The following is a 23,719-nucleotide window of genomic DNA, read 5'->3' as shown; positions in this document are numbered from 1 at the left end:
TCCTCAAGACCCAAAACCATGGCTAGTGCATAATAAAGACTTAGTAAATACCTGATGATTAATTAAATCAGTGTCCCAATTAGCTGCTTGTAGAAGGTGAGGGAAAATGGACATATATTTTGACTCCTAGTATGGCAATTGCCTCCACAGAAGCATATCAGCAATTCATTTGAAACTTTGAATTAATAAAATATATGTAAATATAGAAATGCCAGCCATTATCACTATTATCATGAGAATCACAAGAGGGACATTAAATGGCTTGCCTGAGATATAGCTAGCATAAGTCAGAAGCAGAACTGCCTCAAAGGCCAGCCCTCTGCTTATTCTGTGGACGGACCCACTCTTAGTACCGAGGCTCTACATATTTTGGGAAGAGTATACCCAAGGTTTATGAAGGGAACGTTTGGTGGCAACTATTCTTACCATGTCATTCAGTAAATTGCTTTACTTTGAAATAACCATAATAGCTTGAATTTATATGGCATTTATATATACATATAATATATATGTTGATATAGATGTTTAAGATTTGCAAAGTGCTTTAGATTTGTTATCAGATTTAATCCTCGGAACAACCCTGTGAGGGAAATGCTATCCCCATTTTGTAGGCAAGGGAACTGAGGCCAAAAGGTTGATTTGTTCAAAAGAATTTGAACTTAAGTCTGCCTCCAAGTTCAACACCATTAATTAGCTAGCTAATGAATTTACTATATCTAGCTACCTCGGTGATGTCAGCTAGCTCACTATGAAAGGGGAATGTACTAGTGTGGGCTTCTGAGTGATGGTCGTCAGAGTATAAACCTACAGACTTTGAATTTGAGTAGCTGCCCCTTCATCTATCCCAAGAGTGGGAGAATTTGGGGAATAACCCCAAAGGAGGTGACATAACAAAATAAGAAAAAAAGAAAAGAAAAAAATTTTTCAACTTAACATTTGGGACATTTGTTCTTCAAGAGAAAAGGACTATACTTATATGATAAATATTACAGAACTTTGAAACTTACAGTTTGGACTAGTATGAAATATCCTCTTTTGGCTGAATGGTCTTAAGGGGATGTAAATTTCAATGTTTAAATTGGATTAATGCTACCTATATGTTCTTTGCCTCCTCCCACACCTTTTTTATTTTTTTCATTCTGGACCTGTGACTTTCTGAGCACATGTGAGTGTGCTAAGTCACAAAGCAGATTGCAGTGAATCTGTAATCTAGTCTTGAGAGTTATCAGGAAGCATTGCAAGGTTAAATAATTTGCTCATGATACTACAACTAGTATGTTTCAGAGGCAGGATTTGAACCTAGTTCTTAACTCCAAGACTGGCCCTTTATTCACTATGGCATACTTCCTTTCATGGATCCATATCATAATCTCAATTGTTAATTGCACTTACCTTGTAGAGAGTGTTTTGAATTAGTAAAGCACTGTGATGATGATGTTTTATTATTAGGCTTAAATTCAAATTCCACAAATATCTGTTAAGTGCCTACAAAATGCCAGGCACCTTCTCAGGTGCTTATGATGTATATCTTAGATGAGTTCTAAATGAGGTATACTGTGATAAGGGCAAAGGATCAGTTTGTCAAAGTGCTTGAGGAAATTTGAGGAAGGAGTGGATCATTTGCAAGGGGGTGAGGGAGGAATGGGAGTCTTTGCTGGAAAAACAATTAGCAGCATGAGTTAATCATTTGAAGGAAGAGGACAAGAAGGATTTCAATGGGCAGAGAGAGAGAAGCATATTGTAGCCATCACAGGTGGGCTGCATGAATGCAAGTAGTCAGAAGGAGGTAAGGCATGGTCAGGAACAGGCAATAAATAGCACATTTTGACTAAGTCCTATGCCTACCATATGTGAATGGAAGCCACATATAAAATGGGTTTTAAGACAGACTAGAATGAGATTATGGGGAGCCATAAGAGGGAATGACAGCCTTTCTATTTTATTCAAAAAGCAAATTCACTAGTCAGTGAATTATATTAATCAGTGAATAGTACATACATTCTTGTTCAATCGTGACCAACTCTTCTTGACCCTGTAAGGCACAGAAGGCCAATACTGTCCATGGAATTTTCTTGACAAAGATACTGGAGTAGTGTTCTTATTTCCTTCTCCAGGTGATTAAGGCAAAAAAAAATTAAATGAATTGCTCAGGGTCACACAGCTAAGTAAGCATCTGCGGTCAGAGTTGAACTCACTTCTTCCTCACTTCAGGCCCAGTTCTCTATGTGCTGAGCCATGTAGCTGCCTCTGGCACATAGCAGGTGATTAATAAATGCTTGTTGACTAACTGATGAGAAAAGCAATTTTTAATCATAATGTTCCCTTTGTGCCCTTCCCAAATCAGGGAGAGAAAATCTCCCAAATGATTCTACACTGGCTTTCAGTGTACCTCCTACATTGGCTAAATTGTCATCTCTTTTCAAGGTTGTTTGTCCCTTCTCTTTTTGTTCTTATTTTTTCCTTAAGCTCTAAATGGAAGGTTCCTTGCGAATAGTATATCTCAAGAAAATTGCCCAAATCTAAGCAGTTAGGTGGTACAATAGATAGAATATGAGACATGGAGTAAAAAAGACCTGAGTTTGAATCTTGCCTCAATCACTGGTCAGATTGTGGCCTTGGTTGAGTTCCTCATTCAGCCTGAGTTTTCTCACCCACAAACCAGTGATAATAATACTGCTGTTCCAACAGCCATTTGAATAAGACAATTCACTTAAAGGCCTATATAAATGCTAGCTACTGTTATTAAATCTTTTGATTTGTTTCATAGAAGTATTTGTCCTGGAGGAGTATGGCAAAAGCTAGGTATAGACCAACATCTCATCCCATATACCAAGATAAGGTCAAAGTTGGTACATGATTTAGAAATAAAGAGTAATACCATAAGAAAATTAGGTGAGCATGGAATATCTTATCTATCAGATCTCTGCATCAGGGAAGAACTTATGATAAAACAATAAATAAAATAGATAATTTTAATTACATAAAATTAAAAAAGATTTTGCACAAACATCCAATACAGTCTTGATTAAAAGGAAAGCAGAAAACTGGGGGAAAATTTAGATCAAGTTTCTCTGATAAAGGTCTCATTTTGGGAAATGGGTCATATCTATAAGAATACAAGTCATTGCCCAATTTATGAATGGTCAAAGGATATGAAAAGGCAGTTTTCAGAAGAAATCAAACCTATCTATAGTCATATGAAAAAAAATGTTACAAATCACTACGCATCAGAGAAATGCAAATTAAAACAATACTGAGGTACCACCTCACACTTATCAGATTCCCTAACAGAAAAAGGAAATGACAAATGTTGGAGGAGATGTGGATAAATTGAAACATTAATATATTGTTGGTAGCATTGTGAATTTATCCAATCACTCTGGATAATAATTTGGAACTATGTCCAAAGAATTATAAAACTGTGCATATCCTTTGACCCAGCAATACTACTATTAGGTCTGTGTCCCAAAAAAGATTAAAAAGAAAAAGGAAAGGAAAAAGACTTTTGTGCAGAAAAATATTTAAGCCATTCTTTCTGTGTTAGTAAAGAAGTGGAAATTCAGGGAATCCCCATCAATCGAGGAATGGCTAAACAAATTGTGCTACATGATTGGGATGGAATACTATTGTGCTATGAGAAATGACAAGCATGATGGTTTCACAAAAACTGAAGACACTTATGAACACATTCAAAATGAAGGGAGAACATTGTACATAGTGACAATATTATACAGTGATCAACAGGCAATGATTTAGCTATTCTGATCAATACAATGATCTAAGACAATTCTGAAGGAATTATGCTGAAAAATGCTATCTACCTCCAGAGAGAGAAGTGATTAACTCTGAATGCAGTTTGAAGCATTTTTTTTTACATTTTTTAATTTCTTGTGGGTTTTTTGTCTGTTTTCTTTCACAAAATGGCTAATACAGAAATTTGTTTTGCATGACTGCACATGTATATACATATACATATATACATAGATATATATGCATATATATACATATACAAATATATATACATATACATATATATATCAGATTGTTAGCTTTCTGGAGGAAGAGAAGGGTTGGAGAGGGGGAGAGAACTTGGAACTCATTTTTTAAATGAATGCTAAAAATTGTTTTTTAATATGAATGGAAAAACATAATTTAAAAAAAGTATTGTTCTGGGGATGATATAAGTAATAAAGTAGCATCTCCAATCAACTAAATGAAGAATCCCCCAGAAAACTTTTAAAAAAATTTGATTCACTCTGTCAGAATAAGACTAGCAGTAATTACTCAAAGCCCATTTTCCTGACATTGGTGAATTTAAATATCAACTAACTACCAATCTCTCCCTAGCATGTCATTACCAGTCATGAATCTTCACATGCACTCCAAGTCTGAGCTCCCTGCCCCCTGCCCCTAATGGTCCTGACTGACCCCACTTTTTCCCATTGGATTTCTAACTGTATCTAGGACCCCACCTGATTGCTGCATGTGTCCATTCTCCTTGACCACCCTTGTACTGTGGAGTATTTCACCTCAAGAAACCTTATTTCCTACATTTTTTCTCTGTTCCTTCCATTCTAACACTGTATTTTTGGATTTTTAGGGATGCTATCCCTCTTAGCCATTTAGTTATTTTCTAAGAAACATTCACCAGAAATGCTCTAAATCAAGAATAATAAAAGAAATGCAATTTAAAATAACTCAGGCACAACCTCATACCTATCAGATTGGCTAGTATGACAGAAAAGGAAAATGACAAATGCTGGAGAAGATGTGGAAAAACAGTACATTAATGGACCGTTGGTGAAGCTGTGACCTAGTCCAATTTTGGAGAACTTGAAACTATACCCAAAGGGCTATAAAACCGCGTATATCCTTTGAACCAGAAATACTACTACTAGGTCTATATCCCAACGAGATCAAAGGAAAAGGAAAAATAACCACATGTGCAAAAATATTGATAGGTGCTCTTTTTGTGGTAGCAAAGTGTCAGAAACCAAGGGGATGCCAATCAACTTGGGGATGACTGAACAAGTCATGGTATATGTTGCTGTCATTCAGTTGTGTGCAACTCTTTGTGACCCTGGGGACCAACCATGGGATTTTCTTGTCAAAGATATTGTAGTAGGCTGCCATTTCCTTCTCCAGTTTTATTCAGGCAGGGGATAAGTACCTTTGCCTTGGGTCACAAAACTAGTGTCAGAGGTCACATTTGAATTTTGGTCTTTCTGACTCCAAGCCCAGCACTCTATCTACTACACCACCTAGCAGCCCCCTATGGCACACAAAGTATCGACTATTGTTGTTCTGTTAGAAATGATCAAGGTTATGGCTGCAAAAAACAAAACCTGGGAAGACTTATATGAACCAAGGCAAAGTGAAGTGAGAAGAACTGCAAGAATAATCTACATAGTAACACAAATATCGTAAAAATAATCAACTGTGACTTAATAACTCTGATCAATACAATGATCCACAGGTCCCAAAGACTCATGACAAAAAATGCTCTCCTCCTCCAGTTAGAGAATTGATGGACTTAGAATTCAGATTGAAGCATATTTTTCCTTTTTTTCTTTTTTTCCCCCTCAGAACATTACCAATATGGAAACATGGTTGCACGTCTTCCTATTTATAATGAGTATTGTATTTTTGGATATCTTAATGGGTGGGGCAGTGACTGGAGGGAGAGAGAGAATGAGGAACTGAAAAAATTAAGTTAATTTTTTAAAAAGTATTCATCATTGCCCAAAGTTGTGACTAGATTTGGTAGCCATACCCGACTTGTAAATCTTTTGACTAAGGAACACAAAAACAAGGGCTCAACATGAGGTCCCTCCTCCTCAGTGACAACAGGACTATCACTAGGTTCTTCTTATGTTTCCCCTTGGCAAAATAAGTAGCAGAAAAGGGAGACTGCCTCCTTTCCTGGTATGGGCTTTTCACTATACGAACTCCCCAGAGTCTGTGTTAAGACAGATGACATGGTATAAAGTAACCAGTAACTCCAAGAATCCCCAGTTCTAAGAGCTGCTCCTGTCTTCTTTCTCTCCTGAAGGGGTGGAGGTTTTTTAAATTCCAGCTAGAGGTTTCTTAATACTAAAATCTCGTCTTCTGGCCAAAGAAGGGAAACTTTATAGGTAGCACCAGACTTAGATATTGCATTCCAAGAAATCCCAAAGTTGAGAGTCCTAGAATTCAGCCCTATACTTATGGAAGGGTCAGTGTCACAAGCATCATGTTCCTTGGAGAGAGATTGTGCACATGGCACCTGATGTTAGGCAGAGATATAGTCAAAGAGCAAAAGCTAAATTGCAAAGTAGCAAAGGTCTTCCACTTTTCACTCTGCTATTAATCAATCAATAAATAGGCATTTATTAGGTATCTACAATGAGCCAGGCACTGTTCTGGGCAACGGAGATATAACTTGCGAAGAAGGAAACAATTAAAGTAAATGGTTTGGATGTTGAATATAAAATGAGAAAGGGGTTGCCTATCTAGCCACACCAATTACACTTCCTTTCTGGGTGGTGGGGGGCGGGGAGGATTACAAAGCCTTCAGGGGCCTCTGGAAGGTAAAAGAGGGACCATTTGGATTTCATTTGTATAGCAGCTCCAAGGTGTGTTTCTTCTCTAGAGGGGAGTGCAAATCACATGTTCGAACATGTATATGTAGGAGTTGAGAGTGGGAGGTGGGTGCTAGGGAGAAGCAGTGTGGAAAAGTGAGCCAACAAGAGAAACAATGAGCTTTGTGAGTTTTGTAGGTGCTTTCTGTCCATTTGATGGTAGCAGGGGTAAGAAGATGGGAAGAAGTGTTCTCACATATTCTTTATATTTCACATATATATTATGTAGCAACATATAAGATTTCTCTTCACCAAATAAAATAATAAGCCAAAGAGAATGACTTTTAGGGTCATCTCTAGGATTGTACATATTTAATGTGAGACCAGAGCTTGGGGACACTGGGCTATGAGTTACACAAACATTTTCTTCTTTTTTCTATTAAGAACATTAGTTAGTAGTTAGCAAGAGGGTTAATGCACAGGAGCTAGCTTAGAAGTAGGAATTATCTATCGCCTCTACTTTGACTCAACAGAATTGGAGCAATAATTTTTCTTAGAGAGAAATTATTCTCTTGTTTCTTTGTGACAAACATTGAAAGTGGCATCAAAGACAACTATTTTGGCTAATTTATGTATCTTGATTCCCAAAGTCATCATAGTCCAATGATAGTGGCAGAAACAGAAAAGCTTAGGGGATACACTGAAGAACAGGTGGCAAGGACACTTACCTATCTCATTCAGTCTCTTGTACAGTTAAATTCATCAAAACTGTCACCTGTCACTCTCCAGGAGCCACTGAAATCTGTAGCATTTGTTAGGCAGTGTGGTCTAGTGCCATAGGGTACTATGTGCCTAAAACTATCTCTATAAGAAAGATCAATACATGACCTTGAACCAAAGGAACTCAGTTTGACCAATGTTTACCACACAGCCACTAAGTACTCAGCATCATGGGAAAATAAGATACAGAGTCCCTGAACTTAGAACTTGCCTTCTAGTTAAATAAGATCAAAAGACACGAGTGGGTCAGATCCCTTTTCTGGGGGGAAAAGTGCGAAAACACTCAAAAAACTCTACAGTGATAGGCTTTTCCAAGAGATTTTTATGAAGGCATAATTATCTGGAGTTTCAGAAGCTGCAACAGAAATCCTTGGAAGCCTGAGAGGAGAAGTTACATAAAGTAGTCTAACTATTCACTCGACTTCAGTGATTTTCTCTGTCCTCTAGGAAAAAAAAAGAAAATCTCCAACCTGGCATTTAATGCCCTCTATAAAATGTGTCCAATTTTCCTTTCCAGACTAATTTCACCTTCTCTGACTTCATACATTCTGTGTTCCACAGAAACTAAACTATCACTGTTCCCTGACTTGCACATAACATCAATCTTCAGAATTACATTGTATTTGCTTATTTGTATGTATGTGCTGTATCCCAATCCAATAAATCCAATAAACATTTATTAAACACCTACTATGGAACGCTGTGTTAAGTGCTGGGGATACATTAATTAAAAAGGACTCTCCCTGACCTCAATGAGCTTACTGTCTAAAGTGGGAGACAACACACAAAAGGAGGCATGAAAACAGGAATGGGGGGGGTGTCACATAGCAGGGCCTCAAAAGTCAAAGGATTTTGAGGTTTTCAAGAAAAGGAATGATATCCACTTGCTAGTCATATTGTAGAAGGGATTCTGGGTCAGTTATAGGTTGAAATAAATAGCCTCTGAGGCTCTTTACTGTGTTTCTGAGCACAGGTCTTCTGATGCCTAGGCCTTTGTTCCTAGCGGAACACCACACAGCCTCTCAGCTATGGAAAAATGGTAGTGGAGACTAACTCACCCCCCTCCCTCCTCTCCCAGGTGTTCTGAAGACAAGGGGCCTGACCTATTTGTCTATGCCATGTCAGATGTGTATTATATTAAACAGAGTCCTGGGCTAAGATAAAGAGGAGAAATTCTTCCCTTGATTTTTTGTTTGCTTTTTTTTTTCTAACAGCTGCAATTAAACAAAACATACTTCAAACAATTAAACAAAACATACTTACTTTCTGGAAGAAAAAAAATATTGCAATTAATGAGCAGAACGAGGTTAGTGGGAAAAGACTGAGAGCAATCAGAAAGTTTATGTGGGTGCATTTGAAAGGGAAAAGGGTTTCTAGTGATTTCCTTTTCTGACAGTGAGATGAGCCTGGCAGATAAGGAGGAGGCTATACATAGTTTACTTAGATTTTATTAAAATATTTGACCAAGTTTCTCATGTTACCCTTTTAAGCAAGATAGAGAGACCTGGTCTATTCCAATAAGGTACATTTGGAAGTGGTTAAAAAACCTTATCCAAAGAATAGTTAGTCATTAATGGTTCAATGTTACCTTGGCAGGAGATCTCCCTTAGAATGATCAGGAGATCTGTTCTTGGCACCAGGACATTTTATGTTTTCAACAATGACTAGGATGAAGGTATAGAAGATATATTCATCAAATTTATACATGCTACAAATCTGGGAGGGATTAATAAACAGCAGAGTCAGAATACCCCCCAAAAAAATTCTCATAAGTACCTGGCACATAGTGGGAGCACTTAAAAACACTGATCCTCACCAAAAACACAATGAACCTCTTTCTTATGGCTTTGAAGTCATTCCATGGTGATTTTTTAAGAGGTCATTTTGAAACCCTAAGAGAGATTTAATGGGATAGATTCAGAGTTAAAATTCAAGATTCTGTCATTATCCCAGGATCAAAACTACTGCCTATGTAAGCTAAGATAACCCTTAAAGCCATGCCAGTTTTTGAGGCTGGTCTAATTCGCCTCCTCCACAGTGCCCCATTTAAAAACCCTTTGAGGCAGACAGAGTCATTTCATGTAGCAAGTGAAAAATTATGATACAACCTGAGTAAACATGATATCTGAGGGTGAATACAGGGCTCCCTTGTTTGCATATGATGGCATTTAGGCCTGAGAATTTGTTTTATAAACAACCATCAGGGTTGACATTTAGCAAGCTCCCCAGTTTCCACTCTAATTGCTAGCTTTGTACTCGGATACTTAAATCATTTAAATATTCATGAGATTAGAAATCAGCTATGACATTGGGAAATTTCAAGCACTTGGAAATCATGCCAAAGCTGCATAGCATGGTATATAAATGCTCAACATATTTCTTATAAATAACTGAGTGCCTTTTTACTTAACGCAGCTCCATGGGGATGTGTGACGGCATTAGGTAGATAGAAATTGCCTAAGTGGATATGCTGGAGTAGCAATTATTTGAAAATCCCCAAAGGGCTGCACTTCAAGGACTAATTCCTGCTCTATTTCAGTCTTGCCCTTTCAAAATTGAGGGTTCATAGGCCGATTCAAAAAAATCTATTGATTGATTTATTTTTCTATCTATGGGATCCATTCATATTCCATCTGGTTAATGTTGTTATTATCAATATCATTTGCTAAGGAGAGGAATCTAAGTCAGTACAGCTTTACCCATTCCTATTTACACAATATCTTAGTATTGGACCAAGAAGGTACAGACAATCATGGAGCTAGCAGGACTCTGCAAGACACATAGAACTATAGAGATAGAAGGGATCATTTTGTAGAAAAAAGAACACAGGTCTAGGAGACAGATCTGATTTCGGGTATGCTTGATAAACTCCCAAAAGGCTTTGTTCCAAATAAATCACTTCTCCTAACTGGAACTTGATTTCCTCATATGCAAAATGAGGGAGTTGGAGCAGAGGATCCCAAAGGTCTCTTCTAGCTACCTGATGTTATGACTCTATAAAATCATGTAGACCAGCCTTTCATTTCATAAAGAAATTGGGAACCAAAGAGAGGAAATCATTTATTTAGGGACATCTACGAAGGCAGGGTGATGACTATGAAATAGGCAAGAACTGGGGGCTTCTTTTCTAAAAATGTCTGGTTAAAAAAAAAGTATCACTCATTCAGAAAAAGTCATTACTGCTCTCATAGTGGCTCGGTTGGCTATAGTGTGGTGACAGGAGCATCCTTGTTGGGAGAGCTTAATCAAAATGAGGAACACTAAAGCCAAAACAGGAGGTGCAAGTAGACATGGATGTAGTAAGCACAGTGTTAGGGTTAGAAAGCAACAGAAAAGGTTTACGTTAGAGAAGCACGGCTACAGCTTCCATAAGCCAAGAATTAATAGTCAGCCACTTCAAGGGATTTCTAGGAAAGAAACTCTAAGAGGCATTTCACCATAAGGTTTTACCACTGATGTTATGAGTTCTAAATATATCAACAAATATTTATCAAACACTTACTATGAGAATCAGGCACTGTGCTCATTAGTAGACAAAAAAAAAAAAACAAAGACAAAAGTAAAACTGTATGTGCCCTCAAGGAACTTATGTTCTAAAGTGGGACATAGCATGTACCCTTATATAAGCATGTGGAAAAGTAGATACAAGCAAATTGGGGGAGAGGAGTGAGGAGGAAGTAACTAGTTGCTAAAGGGATCAAAAAAGGCCTCATATAGGAAATGATGTTTGAGTTGAGTATTTAAGAAAACTAGGGATTCTAAGAGGTGGAAAAGAGGAAGTATCTAAGCATTGTGGAAAGCTTATGCAAAAGCATTAAGACGAGAGATGGAATGTCATTTTGGGGAACAGCAAGTTAACCAGTTTGGTAAGACCAAAGAATGCACAGAGGGGAGCAATGTATGATGTCTGGAGGTAAATTGTAGCCAAGCTGGGAAAGGCTTTTAAAGCCCAAAAAAGGATTTATCGAGCAGTGGAGTGACATGATCAGATCTGTGATTTAAGAATCTTACTTTGGTAGATGTGAAGGATGGATTGGAGAGGGAGCAAACGAGGCAAGGAGATCAATTAAGAAATTATTGCGATAGTCCAGGCAAGAGGAGTTGAAGATCTAAACAAGAGGAGTGGCTGTATGAGGAGAAAGAAGGAATAGATATGAAAAATGTGGTGAAGAGAGAAGGAATAACACTTTGCAACTGACTATATACATAGGGTGAGGAAGAGAGGAATTAATAATGATTTTGAAGTTATAAATCTGAATTACTAGAAGGATAGTGGTACACTCAAGAGCAATAGGGAACTTGGAAGAGATGTGAGTTAGGGTGGGGGGAAGATACCTCTAAGATTTCTAGTTCTAAGGGTCTAATGGACACTTGATAGCATAGGGCTGGTTCTCATGAAAAAGACTAGGCCTAGATATATGGCTGTGAGAATCATCTTTGTAGAGATAAATGAACCCATGGAGCAGATGGGGTCACACTGAGAGTACAGAGAAAGAAGAGGAGAGGATCTAAGACAAAGCCTTGGGATGCATCCAAAGTAAGGGTATGAGGTATGGAATAAAAGCTGGCATATAGAAGAAAAAATAGTCTTTCCAGGTTCTAGAGCCTTTCAAGTATGGGCAGGGTTGAACTTGATCCTGGCAAAGTCACAAAGCCAAGTAATAGAGCAGAAGGAAGAGTAGCTCTAGGACTCCATGTGGTTTGGTTCCATGTTGGTTGGAACCTCATGCCTGCAAGGACATAGGAACAGGAAGCAGAGTAATGGCCAGTGGCCACTGTTCATGTGGTGATTAAAAGAATTGAGTAAGAATAGTATTATAAAAACACAGAAAGGAAGGAATACTCAGAAGAGTGTGGACAATGGTGTCAACAGCTGTAGTGAGGTCAACACTGGATGAGAACGAAAAAAGCTCATCAGACCTGCCAAAAATAACCATATCCATCTTGTACTATGAGACCAGATGGATGAAAGGGTACTTAGATTATAAATTATCTGAATGCACTGGATATATGGAGTGATTTTTGAATAAGTATTGAGAATAATACTGCTACTGGGTTCCCTTAAAATTAATATTGTTCTAATGTTCTCACATTTCTCTTTTCACCTATTGGATATCTGTGTCTCTTTTTATGGTCTGACAATAGAGTTGAGATTCCATTAGAGATAGGACCAGGAGTTGTGTAACCTCAAATGGCCACATGAACCCAGAGGAAGGAGTAGTACAACTGGAGCCTAGATCTTCTTAATCAGAGTCTAATACTCCTTCCAGTATATAACATTGCTTAATGTACTACTCCTTCCCTTTCCTGGGGAATCTAACATAACCCAGCATCCTCTCAAACCCTGAGCCATCAAGTGAGCTAGGCAATGCCTATGGATACACATCATAGAAAAGGTGTAGATGAGGAGACAAGGGAGGAAAGAAAAAAAAATAAGAAAATAGGAAAGTAGAAGAACAAGGAAGGAATTTCATCATCAATGGTAAAGATTATTTCATTTGTGTCTTTGTAGCCCACACTTGGGAGAGAATGTAGCATACTGACTAGAGTTGTTGGACTCGGAGCCGGGAAGACCTAGGTGCGAGTCTCATTTCCAGCACATACTGGCTGTGGGGGTTCCATCCAGGTGCTTTACCCCTCTGTGCCTCAAGCAATTTTCTAAGACTGCATTACAGAGAAGGTGGGTTTTACTTGGGTTAAATTATTTTTGTGTCTTAGCATAATGCCATTCTTCCCTTTATCCAGATGTGTTAAGAAAATGTAGGATCCTGAATTGGTCAGGTTTGTGTTATGGACAGAAGAACTGTCTCATTTAAAGGTATACCAATGGAATGAAGGAAGGAAGGAAAAGAATGGAGGGAAGGAAGGAAGAAAAGGAAGGAAGGAAGGGGGAGAGGAAGGATAAAGGAGAACAAATCAGAGAGCACAAGGCAGGAGAATAAAAGGAAGAGAAAAGGGAGGAAGGAAGGAAAGAAGAAAGGAGATGTAGGAAGGAAGGAAGAAAGGAGAGGTAGGAAGGAAGGAAGAGAGGAATGAAGGAAGGAAGGAAGGGGGAGAGGAAAGATAAAAGAGAATAAATCAGAGAGCACAAGGCAGGAGGAAAAAAAGGAAGAGAAAAGGGAGGAAGGAAAGAAGGAAGAAAGGAGAGGTAGGAAGGAAGGAAGAAAGGAGAGGTAGGAAGGAAGGAAGGAGAGGAAGGAAGGAAGGAAGGAAGGAAGGAAGGATAGAAGGGAGGGAAGAAAGGAGGGAGGTAGGAAGGAAGGAAGGAAAGAGGGAAAAGACAAGAAACCAGAGAGCACAAGTCAGGAGAAAAGGAGGAGGGAGAAAAATGAAAGAAGGAAGGAAGGAAAGAAAGGAGAAATGAAGGAAAATAGAAAGGAAGATCCCATGCATAGACCAATGTATGCAATAGGTACTTCATTAATATTTTAATAATAATAATAATAAGCATTTATATAATGCTTTAAGTTTTTCAAAGTGCTTTACATATAAGGATCTCATTTGATCCTCACAACCATGAGTGGTAAGTACTATTATTCCCATTTTACAGATGAAAAAACTGAAGCTGAGAAAGGTGAAGTGATTTGTCCAGGAAGGATTGGAACACAGGTCTTCCTGATTCCAACAGTCTATTTACTGCACCACCCAGGAAATGAATTAAAAATGAAAAAGTGGGGTTGGGGAGGAGTAAAATAAGGGAAGGAAAGAATGAAAAAAAGAAAAGTAAAAAGAAAGGTGAATATGTTAAGGACTAGATAATTTTTTTTCCGCTTCCCCCGCCCCCACCCCCGAGTATCTAATTGTTTATATATGACTTAATGCCCTAGCCAAAGGAGAAGCAATAAAACTCAATGACACCGAAGTGGAAGCATCATTTCTGCCCCCAAACTAATGAAATTTTTCCCTACCAAGTTCTTTTGTGGACAGATCTCACAAGGCTTTGACAGAGCCCTGCAAAGCAGGACAAGGCTTGCTTCAGTGACCAAACTAGAACAAGATCTCACCCAACTGCCTGCACAAAGGCTGGCGTTGCCTTTCAGGTCCCTCGTGACACCCACCATTACCTAATTGTCCTCAGTGGGAATCAAAATCTGTCCTACTTCAGGTAACGTCCTGCTGGGAATGGCTAAATCACAAGGCCGTGGCACTTCCACCAAGTTGGGATATCAGGATCTTTTTCTCTTTGCTTGTTATTTTTTCAGTCACAGCTGCTTTTTCGTTTTTTCTCTTTTAAAATGTTTCCCAACACATCCTGTTTAGTGAGGTGTTTAAGACAGAGTGAGAGATGCCTTTGGAGGCAATGTTTTATAACACAGTTTGTGCACTACTTTATTGCCAAATTAAAATAAAGATGTAATCTTGCAGACTTAGCCCACCACTAAACCTTCCTTGGGTGGTTTCCTGTGTAGTAGCAAGAAAGAAGTGGGAAAAAAGAAAAGAGGTGAAGGATTATGTCTAATATCTCTTTCTCAGCATCCAAATGCAAAGAAAGGAAACAGCTTTTTATCGGAATGCTTGGTTTGCCTACAGCTTAAGTGCACAAGATGAAAGTGGGAGGAAAAACAAAACTTTCACTGCATTCTTTATAAATATTCAGAACTATTCTGTAGCTTCCAGTCCTGGGTGGCCCATTGTTCCTTTGTGAAGGGTCTAGCAAGATGAGTTTAGCTTTGTTCCAAGCATCTTTCATCCTACCCCCTTCTCAGATTTTGCTGGCATTTACATAATGTCTTTTTTTCCCTGGCAATGCAAAGACACTTTGAAAAGAATTTACACAGTGGATTAGGGGGCCATGGACTCCAAATATAAGCATCCATCCGCCATCCTGCAAAAAGAAAGAGCATCAAGAGCATCTCGGCGCTCACCGATGAGTAATTATGGTGATTCAAATTTCGTGTCCAATTCAGAGAGCCACCAAATCCCCTCAACCAACAGGAAACTACCTGATTACAGAAGTCTTGAATGGGTCTATTCTTAGACCTTTATCCCTCTTAATAATAAGAGCTAACATTCTTATAATGCAAAGCAGGGAATGATCAAATGTGATCCTTAAAAACAAAATAAAATGGTAACAGGTTCTTCAGGCATCATTATCTCCATTTTACAGATTAAAAGTTAAGTCTCAGGTTAAATGGATTTTAGATGACCATAGATGATCTCACAGCTAATAAGTGTAGGAGACTGAACTGAAACCTAAGTCTTTGCACGAGTATTCACTACAGTTGGTTTTACAACACCAAGGAATCAATGGCTAAGTAAGCCATAATCCTTAATCTGGGAACGTCGGTGAGTAAATTTCAAGAGGTCTCTGAGGAAAAATAGGATTTTTATTTTCACTAAGCCATAACTAAAATTTCTCATTTCCTTCCATTATGAATTTAAAACAAGAAGATTATTCTAAAAATGACTTTGCAGATCTTCACCAGATTGTGCAAGGGCTCCGTGAAACAAAAAAGGTAAAGGACCACCACTCTAATCTTTCACATGAGCAACAATTACTGACCATACAGGGCCCTGTTTCATAGTCAGAGGATCACAGATTCTAGAGTTGGAAAGGGCATTCAACTGACGCCCTCATTTTACGGATGAAGAAACTGAGAAAAGGGAAGTGACTTGGGCAAGATCACATAGAAAAAGTTTACTTTGCAAACTTCTTCTAAAGGCTGAGGCATCCAAGAGAAATCAAGACCATGCAAATTTCCACCATCCATCAGCAGCTTTCAGTCTTGGGAGTTTGAATCACAGCCTAATTTGAGCAGGAGGAGGAAAAAGAGAGGAGTAAGAAAAAGGGAAAAAAGCAATAGCAGGGTGATAAGTAAGAGGGGGAAAAAATCTCCAAGAAACAAAGATTCCCACAGAGAAAGGAATCTTACAAATCATTCAGTCAGATCCCAGCATTTTATTGATAAGGAAACTGAGGCCCAGAGAATTCATATAATTTATTTAAGATTACCTAGCTTCTAAGTCCAAATTCAATACTCTTTCCCCTGGGCCACATTAAGGATGGATATGTGTGTATGCATGTGGTCATGTGCATGTGTGTGTGTGTGTGTGTGTGTGTGTGTGTGAGAAGAAATGAAGACAAAAATGGTAAAGAGAAAGAAAAGGGGAATAAAGGAAGGGAGGAAAGGAGGGAGGGAAGTAGGGATGCATAAAGAGGAAGATTTTATTTAGGTCTAGCCTTCAAGGAAGTTTTTTATTTGACTAAGAGGTGCCTAAAGGCAACACCCCTTGTCTGCAGACTTGGATCTTCCCGGTTACACCAATCTAGCAGCAAGCCCAAAAAACTGAGACCAAATTCTGAACTGTGGTTTCTGCAGCAGGAACAACAGTACCTTTCATAAAGAACTGAAGACATTCATACAGCTTAAGGTTTTGTTGTGTTTTTTTTTTTCCTCTTCATTGGGCAATTAGCTGTCAGCTTCCCCATCAAGGACATCACTGACGTTTCCCTGGTGCAAGGCAGTCGCATCTCATCAGTGCTAATAGCCCTGTTGTTCATGGGTGATTACCAGCTATTGTTTCTGTGTCACTGGCCCACCTGTGTGGGCACAGCACAGCCCCATTCTGGGCTTGGCATCCATCAGATGCAGCAGAATGGGCTTCAAGACTAAATACCCTAGGAGGGAGGAACAGTTCCCCAGAGGCATGTCCTCCCCAAGGAAATGCTCCAATTCACAATCTTATGTTCTGTGGCCTCACATTTCCTATATTTAGGCTATGTGATTGATACAGGCCCAAGCTGGCTGTGTAATGTAGCCACCATTTTATACTGAAATTTCCTCAGAAAACTTTCTATATACCCATTCCTCAGGAGAATTCAGCAATAAAGTTGGTTTCAAATAGCATCAGTTCATCCAGGACTCCTTTATAATCTATCATTTACACCACAGTTCTCACCACACTTAGACTGTTCCAATTGTTTCCAAAACTATTTTCACATCTTCAGTTTCTCCTCCAATTCTCAGGACTTCTCCCAAACCTTTAAACGCTCTCCAATCTAATTCAACATCCTATATTAAATACCTACTATGTGTAGAATGTGAGTTGAAGTAGTGTGGTGGAGAACAGCCACCAGACTCAGAAAGAGCTGGGTTCAAGTCCTACTTCTGACACATACTGTCTGTGTGACAGTTGGCCAATCAATTAATCTGCCAGTGCATCCTTCAACTCAATGAGATGATAAATTGCAAAACAACTATAGATTTGCATTGGTAAGAGCTATTTCCTCCCCAGGAGTCCCCTCTGCCAAGGAATTGACAGATCTATATAAACATTTTTAAAATCATCTGTGCACTAGATGACATAAAGGTAAAGACCAAAAGGAAGAGTCTCTGTCCTCAGGAACCTGACATTCTATAGAGGAATAAAATGTAACATAGAACAACAGGAACATAAATTGGTGAGTACACAGATATTTATTCGAAGAGAGATAAGCAAGCACTAAGGGGATCAGACAGACTTGCTGTAAGAAGTCATCTATCAACTGTGTGTTGAAGGAAGCTAGAGATTTTCTAAGAGGCAGAGGGGACAAGGGACAGCTTTCCAAGTGACAGGGAGAGCCTGTTCCAAAACACTGGATAGAGAGTTAGGTGGCACAGTGAATAGAGCACCAGCCCTGGAGTCAGGAGGACCTGAGTTCAAATCTGCCCTCAGACACTTGACATACTAGCTGTGTGACCTTGAGCAAGTCACTTAACCCCAATTGCCTGACCCTTCCCCCCCATCAAAAAACATGTACGTAAGAGGAAGCATGGCTGGAAAGAGCCAGAGTCAAACAAAAGGAATGAATCCTCTGAGCCACCTTTTCAGGGATGGGAAAGTAGAGGAAAGTGGAAATGGCTTTTTGTTGGAGTTGTGTGCCCATGTGATGGATGTTTCTCTCTCAAATGGTGTTTTCCCCCTGTTTGCTGTTGGTAAGTCTGGTATAGAGCTTTCTCCAAGAATTGAGGGTCTTGCCTGACCACATCCAGAACCCAGAGATGATACCCACAATCAATGTCATGAGGTACTTGATTATGAAGACTGTGAAGTCAGGGGTCATGGGTGGGTGGGAAGGGGCCCCACCACCACCCCAGTGGTGAGGGCAAGGGATGGCATAGCTCTTAGAGCTCTGGGCCACCCAGCTGCGCTCCCACTGTTGTCAGGAAGGCTCGCTCGTAAAAGTAGCAGGCAAAGATGATGGTGGCAGGCACGGTGTAAAGGACGCTGAAGACTCCTATACGGACCATGTGTCACAGAGGGTGAGTGAGATCACTCAGGGCACCATGTTGGAGCCACATAATAAAGTGCTTTAAATGCCAAATAGGAGGGATAGAGAGAGGGAGATGGAGGGAAAGAGAAAGAAGGGGAGAGGGAGGGGAGAGAAGGTGACCATCCAATAATTCCAAAAGGTCAAAAAGGATGTGGATTTTATCCTTTTTTGTAGGGATCATGGTACCTGAAGCAAGTCTAAGCAATGAAATTCAGTATAAATAGCTGCTCTCTTAGAGTTCAAAACCCTGGGTTAGAATTACAGCCTTGCTACTCACTTTCCATGTGACACTGGGGAAATGAGTTAACCTCAGTTTCTTCTACTCTAAAATGGCAACGTTTATGCTCCCAGAGGATTGTTGTAAGGAATAAGTGAAATGATGTATGAAAAGCACATTATACCTATAAAACACTATATAAATGTGAACTACTTCTTTTTGTACATTGGAGCCACCCCTGATTTTTAAAATATAATTTGGTCTTATTTGATCTAAATGATAGTTTCTTCCTCTGTAAAACTGAGGGACAATAGGCTATCATAGATAAAGTGCTGGACTTGGATTTAAATTCTGCCTCAGAAACCATATGACCCTGGACATGTCAGTTAAATTCTCAGAGCCTCAGTTTCTTCATCCATAAAGTAAGAGGGACAGACTTAGTAACTTCTAAATTTCCTTCCACCTCCAAGTCTTCAATCGCACAATCCTGTCAAAATAAGAATGTTGAACTAGGTGATCTCTGAGGTCCCTTCCAGCTCTAAATCAAATGACTTTAACCCTGAAACAATAATAATTACCCCCATTTTAGCAGGGAGGAAACTAAGACCTAAATCACATAGTGAGTTAAGTTAATGACTGCTTGACTACAAGCTCCAAATTTCCTGACTCTTAGCTGAGGTATAGGGTCAGTCCCACTACAACAGACCATTGGGAAATGGGAGTGCAAAAACAGAGGTCCATGAATTTAGAACAGGAAAGGACATTAGGTCAAATAGTCCAGCCCCCTCATTTTACATAAGAAGAAACTGAGTCCCAGAGAATGTAACTGATTTGCCCAAGGTCACAGAATTAAGTGGCAGAGCTCAGATTGGAACTAAATCAACTGGCTTCTAAAATCCAGGATGCTTTTCATTCTGCCAACTATGAAGGTTTACACTTTTATGTTCCTCCTCCATTAGAGGTACAGAATTGGAACTGGAACTTGTAAATCTTCTCCTTCACGGCTTCACTGTTAGAAGGAAGAAAGTTTCAAGGACTGATTAATATAATGAAACTGGTTGAAGGAGAAATATTCAGTCTCCTGCAGCACTGGACCTGCTTTTCACTGCTGCACAACACTGGACCAGATGGACCGCAGCTTTGCTCTAGGAATGAAAATCAGGCATTATGCTCATTGGTCTGCTGGAAAATAAAATGCTAATTGAAAATCTTCTCTATTTTTAGACTTGACATGCATTTTATTTGGCACTAAGGGCAGTATAAATCCTAAGAATTTCAATTTGCTTTTCCCAGAATCCTAGCACCAAAATAGACCCCAAGGGATCACCTAAACCATTTCTCTAGCTTCAGGCGACATGAAACAAATATAGCACCCTGGGCAGATGAAATCTACTCTTTTCCTTGGAATCATCTATCCATATCCTCCCTACCCATCCTTATTCAACACTTTCTTCAAGATAAAGTCCATAATTTCAACTTCTACTAGAGGCTTTGCCTGGTTATTCCCATTCCATTCTCATCCTTCCTTACCTTTGAATCCTCTACCCCCACCCCTACTTCTATATGCTATCCCTTCTTTTATATGTTATATAGGCCACGTCACGTACGAAAGCATTTACTGAGTACCTATTATGTGCCTGGCACCATACAATGTGCAATAGATACAGAGAAAGGGAAAATGAAACAGTCTCTGCTCTCAAGGAGTCCATAATCTAATGGGGGTGGGGGTGGGTAACATGTATGCACAATCCAGCTACAGAGAGCAAAAAGTGAAGATAATCTTGGAGACCAATCTATTATTCACTGGGTTATATTCTGCTTAGCTTTGAATTATTCTCAACCTACTTAGGGTATATTTTTGTCCTGTTTCTGAAATTAACATGTGAGTAACCTCAAAGCAGGGATTGAGCCTTCAACTTCAGTGACGCTACAAAGATACTTCCTATCTACAAAGTGTTCAGTAGGACCTTAATCAATGTTTGCTGCCTCACAGAATGCAAGCATTAGAAGAGATCTTAAAGATGAACCAGAGCAGTCCCCTTCATTTTACAGAAGAGCCTGGGTAAGGGAACCAATTTTTCTAAGGTGCTGCTGCTAACAGCACCAAATCTAAATAGCATTATCCTTCCTACTGAAACAAGAAGAATGGAGGGAACTCCATTTTCAAAGGAGATCCTAGAAGGGAAATTGCTAACATCCTTCGGTCACTTATTTCACTATTTATAAGCTCTTCCCACTGATATTCATCAGATCTAATCTCAATCAGTCACTCTATAGCTTCAATGATCAAGAACCTAGGGCAATCCAGAATGAAGTTGCCTCTAAATCCTAAGAGAGAAAATGAAGAAAGTTATTCCATTGCTAATTGTCCCCTCTAAAGCCCTATGATTCTGACCTGCAGGACACATGGGTAAAAAGTCCCTTCTGCTGCTTCTCAATGTTCACTAACCCCTATCCACTCCAGTGCTATCGTCCAATTCCTTTGTCGCCTCTAGGACAACTTCTTCTTTTATTAACTGGCAGCTAGGTGGCCCAGTGGAGAGTGCTGGAAATGAAGTCAGGAAGAATGGAATTAAAATCCAATCTCAGACACTTACCGGCTATGTGACCCTTGAAAAATCATTTCACCTTTGTTTGATTTAGTTTACATATCAGTAAAATGGGGATAACGGGGGCGGCTAGGTGTTGCAGTGAGTAGAGCACTGGCCCTGGAGTCAGGAGGACCTGAGTTCAAATGTGGCCTCTCAGATACTTGACACACTTACTAGCTGTGTGACCTTGGGCAAGTCACTTAATCCCATTTTGCCCTGCCTTCCCCCCTCAAAAAAAAAAAGGAAAAGAAAATGGGGATAACAATAGCACCTATCTCACAGAGTAGTAAGGATCAAGTGAGAAAATAATCTTGAAGCGCTTACCACAGTAAATGTTGGATACTACTACTATTAATATGAACCAATCCCCATGGTACAACTGAAAGTGATGGACAGTAGTTCAAAACCTGCCTCTGCCATTTAATACTGGGTGACCCTGGGTAAGTCACTTAACTTCTTTTAGCCTCAAATGACCACTTAGTTCATGTCTAGCTCTAAATCTGAGTGAAATCTTGTGATCCTTCATATTAGACTTCCTCCTCTCACATTCCCTCCATCTTCTTGCAAACACAGAAACCTGGCTCTCCCCAGAAAACACGGCATCCTTCACTACCTTCCCCAGTGCTTGATGTCCCTTCTCTGGAGCTTTATGGACACACTGTTCCAGAAGGAAGAGTTGGCATATTCTATGCTCCTTGAGAACATTTCTAGATGCTGCTTCTCTGCCATCACTCAGTAGACTCTCCATCACTGGATGCACTTCCCAATTGCTGGCTAAATAGTTTTCCTATCGACTCGCAAACAAACTCCTAGGTAGGGACTTCAATATCGTCTATTGATGTCTGCTACAAAAACAAACAAACAAAACTGACGTCCTAGTAATCAACTTCTTCAACTCCCACAATTAGTAAATTTATACTACTGCTGCCAGCCAAATAGATGGCCAATCCTTGATGTTCAACATCCCCCTTAACTATTCAACTTCCACAATTCAGATTCTGACATACCTCCCCCTAATTACAAACTCTGATTCTTCCATTTTGTCCCCTGCCTCATTGCTCATTCATCTCTCTATCTCCCTGCGTCGGTCTTTCTCCTTCTCTCTCTTTCCTTCTTTCCCTCTCAGTTTACAGAAGCTTTTCAGTTCATAGACATTATCAGACATACTTTGCTGTTCACACTTTCAGTTTTCCCTTGTAAAAAAAGGAAAAAACAAACAAACAAAGATTAAAACAGACACACAGGTCATAATCCCTGCAACACTTCATACCCATAATCCCTCACTTTTCCAACAAAAGGTTAGAGGTGCAGTTCCTAACTCTTTCCTTCCAGCCAAGACTCATATATGCATTCTTCACCTACACTGCCACCTCCAGTGATTCTCTCCATCCATACTCTCCCTGTAATAATTGCCTGAGTTTATCTCCACAGCATATCTCATATCTGTTTCTCCTCCACACATATGGTCTAATTCACGACCTTGTCACCTCTTGACTAAACTAGAGCATTGGCTTTCTTCCTAGTTTGTCTCCTCTGCAGCCCATCCCTCTATGTAGCTGCCAAAATAATCTTCCTAAAGCCCTGCCCTGACAACGTCACTCCCCTCTGAAGAAGCTCAATGGGTCTTTACTTATTCTATAGTGATACGCCAAGTCTTCATTCAAAGTTAGTCATTCACAATCTTCCTCCAGCCTCCCTTGCTCCAAGTTTCACTTGACTCTCATCACCCACTTTAAATTCCAGTCACTATGGTGCACTTTCTCATCATGATATTCCACATTTCACTACTGTCTTTCACGTCCAGAAAGCTCACTTTCCTTACCTCCAACTCTTGGCATCCTTACTTCCTTTTAAGGCTCAGCTCATGTGCCACAACCTAGACAAGACATTTTCCTAACTGATTCACACCCCCATCCCCTTATTTTTAGTGCTCTTTCTGTCCCACTTCTAAAATTACTTGTCATTTATCATAAGATGATAGATTTAGGAGCCAGCAGCAACCTCAGAGGCTATCTAATCCAACCCCTAATTTTAAAGATGAAGAAACTGAGGCCAAGAAAAGTGACATAATTTGCCAAAAGTGACTGACTTGATAAAGTAGCAGGGCGAAGGTTTGAACCTGGACTTCTGACTCCAAACCCAGTGCTTTTTCTAATGCACCATTCTTTGTATATGTTGTCCAATAGGATGCCAGCTCAGGGTCTGCGGACCCCAATTTAAATCACACCTCTGAAGCTTACTCCTCATGTAAGAAATCACTTACCCTCCTGGCCTCAGTTTCCTCACTTGCAAAATGAGGGAGTGGGACTAGATAGAC

General features: G+C 39.6%; 1 protein-coding gene across 6 annotated transcripts in view; it reads right to left on the bottom strand.

The window, feature by feature from the left end:
- Positions 1-23,719, bottom strand: part of SORCS1 (sortilin related VPS10 domain containing receptor 1) — a 719,989-nt gene that overhangs the window by 226,835 nt on the left and 469,435 nt on the right. The window lies entirely within an intron of this gene.

Source organism: Trichosurus vulpecula, chromosome 8 (assembly GCF_011100635.1).
Source record: "Trichosurus vulpecula isolate mTriVul1 chromosome 8, mTriVul1.pri, whole genome shotgun sequence".
In the NCBI taxonomy this organism is placed as follows: Eukaryota; Metazoa; Chordata; class Mammalia; order Diprotodontia; family Phalangeridae; genus Trichosurus; species Trichosurus vulpecula.
The sequence above is the reverse complement of the archived record's forward strand: the minus strand, read 5'-3'. Positions and strand labels throughout refer to the sequence as shown.